Source organism: Marmota marmota, unplaced genomic scaffold, assembly GCF_001458135.2.
Source record: "Marmota marmota marmota unplaced genomic scaffold, marMar, whole genome shotgun sequence".
Classification (NCBI taxonomy): Eukaryota; Metazoa; Chordata; class Mammalia; order Rodentia; family Sciuridae; genus Marmota; species Marmota marmota.
The window spans coordinates 12,682,790-12,689,657 of NW_025999880.1; positions in this window are offsets into that span (position 1 = coordinate 12,682,790).

Genomic DNA, 6,868 nt, shown 5'->3' on the forward strand with positions numbered 1-6,868 from the left:
ATATATATATATATATATATATCATGTGTGAGGCACTGGGTTCAATCTTCAGGACCACATAAAAATAAATAAAGGTATTATGTTTATCTACAACTAAAAAACTTAATTAAAAAGAACAAAACAGCTTTTTAAAAATATTTTTTTAGTTGTAGATGGACACAATATCTTGGGGCTGGGGATGTGGCTCAAGTGGTAGTACGCTTGCCTGGCATGCGCAGGGCACTGGGTTCGATCCTCAGCACCACATAAAAATAAAACAAAGATGTTGTGTCCACCAAAAACTGAAAAATAGTTATTAAAAATTTTCTCTCTCTCTTCTCTCTCTTTTAAAAAAAAAAACTTAATTAAAAAGAATAAAACAGTTTTTTTAAATATTTTTTTTAGTTGTAGATGGACACAATATCTTTTATTTTGTTTATTTTTTTTATTTTTTTAATGTGGTGCCAAGGATGGAACCCAGTGCCTCACACATGTGAGGCAAGCACTCAACCACTGAGCTACAACCCCAGTCTAAAACAGCTTTAAAAAAAAAAAAAATTGGAAATAGAAAATTTTAAAAATCAACAATCTCCACTACTGTCATATAAAATTGATTGTATTCATAAATGTTTCCATCATTTGTTCATTTATAGTAGTTTTACATTTTGTCATCTTATTTTTCTATCTTAATTTTTTACTTGCTATTGTACCACAGCACTTTCCAATGCTGCCTCAGTTTTTTCATAACTCATTTTCATTCAGTATAACAGATGTAATTCATTAATCATTGTTTTTAGATATGTACATTACATCCAATTTTTAACTTTTATAAATAGTGCAGAACAACTTTTTTCCTCCTTTGGATTAATTCCTTTGGTTGAGAATATGTATTGTATTTTCAATTTAACATTTATCAGTGACTTTTTTTGTTTAAAAAATTTAGCATATTTTATGACAGAACAAAAAAAATGGAAAGCAGAGGAAAATACATTAGAATAAAATTTTTACTTTATATTTCTAATTAATCATAATCAATTTTGAAATAAAAGTGGTTGCTGTAAAATACAGAAAAAGAAAAAATCACGTTAGTGAACAACTTTGACTTCAAAGGTTTGGGGGTTTTGTTTGTTTATTTGGGGGGTTATTTGATTTATTTTTGGTTGTTTGCTTGTTTTTTCATTGTTACTACCTTGGAATGTTTTGTTTCTTCCTGCAATTTGAAGTCTTAGTGTGGTTCTCTTAAATGCCTATAAACTTTGAGAATGTGTAAATTAGTCCCAGTTTAAAAGCACATGCAGCATTTTCTCCAGTCAAATCAATAAGGATAATTATGTGTTTAGGACGTCTCACAAAATGTAAGAGAATCATAACTAGAAAAGAAGATATTCCTTCTTCAAGTTATCATTTATTCAGAAAGGATTCAATGTGTTTCAAGCCTTAAAAATAAGTGTATTACTGAGATAAAAGACTCAAGGGGAAAAGGTAACTTTAAAAGATAACCGTTTGTTTTTCTGAGGGTCACACACCATATGTGACAAAACCTCTCAATTTTTTGTTTTGGCTTAGGTTTACAATGTAGAAACTTTAAGGCTAGGAAGGACAAAATTTATTCTGTTAATTTTTTTAAATGGACATTTCCAAATTCATTTTGTGAGTAAATCAGACTACTCCACTCAGTCCCTATTGAAAAATGTAGAATAGTCAAGAACATTCTCCACATTACACTAACACTGCCTTTTCCATTTTATTTAACTCTAAAATCATTTGATTAAATGATAATGAACAATTTTATTTAGTTCTTACAGCACAAAATGTCAAATAGATCACTAGTTCATTTGAGGGAAACTGTACAATTCAAGAAAAGACAAATGTTTTTCAAAAATAAAACAAAATATAAAAAGCAACAAAAAATTATTACCTAAATATTATTTAAGATGGAACTACAAATAAAATAATTTTGTACTTGAAATGAACATGTCTTCTTAGTATTTGAATTATTTTAATTCATAATGAATCATTTATAACATCAAACCACATTAACTTAATTCCAGTTTATCTACACAACACATGTGCCTAAGAATTTTTTCTGACTTTTTGAAAAGAAAATTATTTCTGTTAGCTCTTTAAATTTTTTACTCCTGTTAAAATTCATTGATTTTACTCTTGTTTCTAGTTAGAATTTTTTTTTTTCCAGGCTGCCAAAAATATTCAGAGTTCTTAAGGGGAAAAAAAAAAGTGTTGCTAAGGCTTCTTACTTTCTAATTTTTAATAAATTAATACAAATATTGTTTCACAAGTATTTCATACCACACACACATACACACAAAAAAAAAATCATTAAAACCTTCAGTCTCTCTTCATATACAAACCAGTTTTACAAACAAAAGAGGCTCAACCTAATAATAGTATGTTATTTTTTTTTTTTAAACTGGTTGTTTGACTAAAGGTGGATAGAATTCTTAAAGTGATTTCTGGTTTTCACTAGTTAATCTAGAATTTGTTTCCATTCATCCACCTCTCCCATTAACACTTCAAAATTTTTAAGAACTTCTATTATAACAAATTAATTTCCACTCTTAAACATAACCTGAAAATAGTTGCTCAGCACTTACATGATAAATTACCGAGTACTTTTTTATGACTTTCTTTTCGTTTCTAAAGCATGTCTATAAGGTGTGTAGGAAACAAATATGAGAGTTATTTCTAAATTGCTTTCAAATGAGGTTCCTAATCCCACTCTTTCCCTTCCTCTTCCTCCCAGCCCCTCCCCTTGCCCCTCCTCTCTCTCTCCCCCCCACCTCCTTTTGTTCCTCCATTTTTCTTCCTGCTCCCGACACTGTCAATTCCTCTCCTCCTCCCCCTTTACCTTTATCCTCTTTCAAATTTTTCTTTTTTCTTTGTTGCTTCTCTTCCCCCTTTATTATTCTCAGGCTCCTCTGTCCCTCAACTCTTTTCTCTTCTCTTTTTAATCCTTGTTTATCCTCACTTCTATCCTTTTCTTCTCTCCTTCTCTTTCCTTCTTCCTTTCCCACTATTACAAACTCCTTATCATTCAGCTGTTATTTCTGGTGAAGGGAAGGATGCAAAGATGCTTGAATTATTTTATACACCAAAATAGGAAACTTGTTACATTTTTTAAGAGAACCCCAGGATGATTCAGACCCCAGAGCTCCTCCATGCCTTTACTCCTGGCATTTGTTATCTGAACATTTATTAGACACTTTTACTTGTTTGTATCATTTTTGTGTGTGTGTATCTTATGTTCTTTAAAACTAATTTTGTTACCAGTATTTTATGTATTAAATCCTTGGATGCAAAGACTATTGTATCTCCCAGTGAGTCTAACACAGTGCCAGAGAGGTGTCCAATGAAAATACTTTGGATAAGTATTGTTTGATACTATCTGAGAAAACATGACCATTATGATTAGATAAAGTGCTGTTCAGCCTGTTAGTGCCTTTAAAAAAACCTTAGTAAATAAGATACACCACAGTCATCAGATGAAATATCATCAATGTACTCACTTAAAAGGCTAACTGGTCTACATCAAGAATAGCAACCAAGGGACATCTCTTGGGCTTGCCACTCCCTAGTTCTGTGCCTATGACAGTCTTGTATGCAGTGTTAACTGATGAGCATCCTCTTCCCCCTGTGACTGATCTTATAGCCTCAGAATTCTCAACTCAAGATTTCAAATAGTCATTGGCAACCATCAGAGTTACTTGTGTTGCAACCCCTTTGCCTTTCTGGTCTCCCCTGATGCCACGCAGCCAAGATGACATTTCAAGTGGGATATCCACATACACCTTTTGCTAAGATCTATCTAAGGGATTTCCTTCTGGGAGATCAAATTGCATCCCATTAACCAAGTCAAGATTTATTAATTGGTGTGTCATTCAAAGCCAAAATTTCACTCCGGATAGATTGTCTTTTTTCTTAATGATTCCCTGACCCTCTGGTATGCCTACTTGTCCATATTAGATGTTTACTGAATGTTCTAACTATTAATACTAGCTGTGAACACTCAGAAAGCAAACCACTTTTCATAGATATAAATTAAAACAAAAGTGAAGGAGGTCATGAAAATAGAGTTGCGTTTTTAAAAATGTTTCTGATATTCATTACTAGCAAGAATATAGTGAAATAAACATTTTAAATAGCTGTGTGGGAGGAAAAAAATTGCATTAAATTTTTGGTGCATGGGCCAAGAAAAAAGAATGATTTTAAAACAATAAGGATCTTGAAAACTTCATAGTTTAACTTAGAATTTGTACTACTGAACAACCTTTCTTCCAAAAATCCTGTTTTATTTTGGTTTTTTTTTTTAATTCACCGTTTTAGAGCAATAAAATTCTGCTATCTGCTACAACATGGATGAATCTTGAAAATGTTATGCTAAATAAAATAGGCTAGACCCAAAGGGAAAACATCATATAATTCTTCATACAGAATTTCAATTTCAGATGATGAAAAATGTTCATGAGATAAACAGTGTGATGTTTGCATTATTCTTAATGCTACTAAATTTTTACACGTAAATGATTAAAATAGTAAAATTGTGCATATTATATGGTTATTTTAAAAAAAGAATTAGCTTCTTAAAAAGAAGTGGAACAAAGACATGTTATTTATTGTCAAGAAAAAACTATTAACGATATAATGCTCAGAAATAGGATAATGTTCAAGTAACTTCTACTATGGTCAGTTGATGAAATATTATGTTCAAAAAGACTTAGAAACCCTTAAAGAAAAGATTATCAAAAGAGTGTAGCACAGAATTGAGTATTGTGTTCACATATTTCTTTTTTTTTTAATTTGTTCTAATTAGTTATACATGACAGTAGGTGTTTATATATTTCTATTGATTGGAAAGTTTTTTTAACTACATGAGCATAAAAGACTAGAAAGAAATTATTCTACAGAAACTCCTGCACAGTGACCTGGAGAGACATACACACGAATACCCATAGCAGCATTGTTTATAACAAAACTAGAAATCACACAAATGTCCATCAACAGGAGAAGGTAGAAATAAAACCTGTTACTTTTGTTTGTTTGTTTGTTTTGCTTTTTGGAACCAGGCATTGAACTCAGGGGCACTTGACCACGGAGCCACATCCCCACTCCTATTTTGTATTTTTTTTAGAGACAGGGTCTCACTCTGACTAAGTTGCTTAGCGCCTCACTTTTGCTGAGGCTGGCTTTGAACTCGTGATCCTCCTGCCTCAGCCTCCTGAGCCTCTGGGATTACAGGCAGCATGCACTACCCTGCTGGGCCACCTGGTATGGTCTTGCCATGGAATATTAATGAGCAAACACAATGACCTTCAGCAACGTACACCAACATGGTGAATCTTACAATGCTGATCCAAAAAAAACTAAAACTGAAGAATATACACATTAATATTGTGTTTATATAAGTTAAATGTGCAAAACTAAACCACATATTATTTAGGGATACATCCAGAAGAGAGAAAAATTTTAAAGAAAACAAAGGGAATGATAAATGCAAAATTCCAGACTATGTTTAATTCTGGAAAAGTAGAATACATCCAGGGCTGATTTCAGAGGGGCACACAGGGCACCTTAAAGATACTGAGGTTGTTTTAGTTTTTTATCTGAGTGGTAGCTTTACAAGTATTGACTTTAATATTCTTGAAACCATACAGGTAAATTTTATATTAGCTTTGTTAAGTATCAATATTTCATGATAAAAACTGAAATAACGAAAATCTGGAAAGAAACTGTTATCAGTGATTCTTTTTAATTTTGAGAATATTAGTGCTTGCTCTCTTTCTCTGTGTGTGTGTCTCTCTCCCTACTCCTTTCCAGACTGAGTCCATTATATTTTTATTTTTATTGTTTTTAGTTGTAGATGGACACAATACCTTTATTTTGTTTATTTATTTTTATGCGGTTCTGAGGATCGAACCCAGTGCCTCATATATGTGAGGAGAGCGATCTACCACTGAGCCACAACCCCAGCCCCATTATATTTTTATAACAAACTATTAATAATAGCAAATGAAGCTGGGCCCGGTGTTACACAACTGCAATCCCAGAGGTTCAGGAGGCTGAGACAAGAGATTCGCGAGTTCAAAGCCAGCCTCAGCAAAAGGGAGGCGCTAAGCAAGCCAGTGAGACCCTGTGTCTAAAAAAAATACAAAAAAGGGCTGCGGGATGGGATGTAGCTCAGTGGCAAAGCGTCTGCCTTGCATTCACAAAGCCCTGGGTTAGACCCACAGTTCAAAAAAAAAAAAGGGCAGGGGCTGGGAATGTGGCTAAGTGGTTGAGTACCCCTGATTCAATCCCAGGAACACCCCTCCCCGAAAACAATTCAATGGACAAAGAGTAGACTTTTTAACAAATTAAGTATTTACATGAAAAAAAAAAAACGTTTTGAAATAAATACAACATAACAGAGAAAAATCATAATAGAAAAAAATAAGCCTCCATTCATACCTCACCCTGCTGTAATCTCAACAGCACAGGATGCTGAGGCAGGTGATCATTTAGTGAGGCCCTAAGCAACTTATCGAGACCCCATCTCAGAATAAAACCTAAAAAGGGCTAGAGATGTGGCTTAATGGTTAAGCATCCCTGGATTCAATCCTCAGTACCAAAAAGGAAAAAAAAGTAATAAATAAAATAAAATTGCTATCATGACAGAAAAAGACTGAAGTACTGATTAAAGAAGAATTAAAGAGACATAAAAATTAAATGCAATACACCAGACTAGAATGGATCAAATAATGAAGGGGAATTCCCTAATGACATTACCAGGATAATAGAAAAAATTAGATTATGGACTTCACATATCAATGTTACATTTCTTGAATTTGATGTCTGTATGTACCTTGGTTACATAAGTTAATACATAAGTGAATAT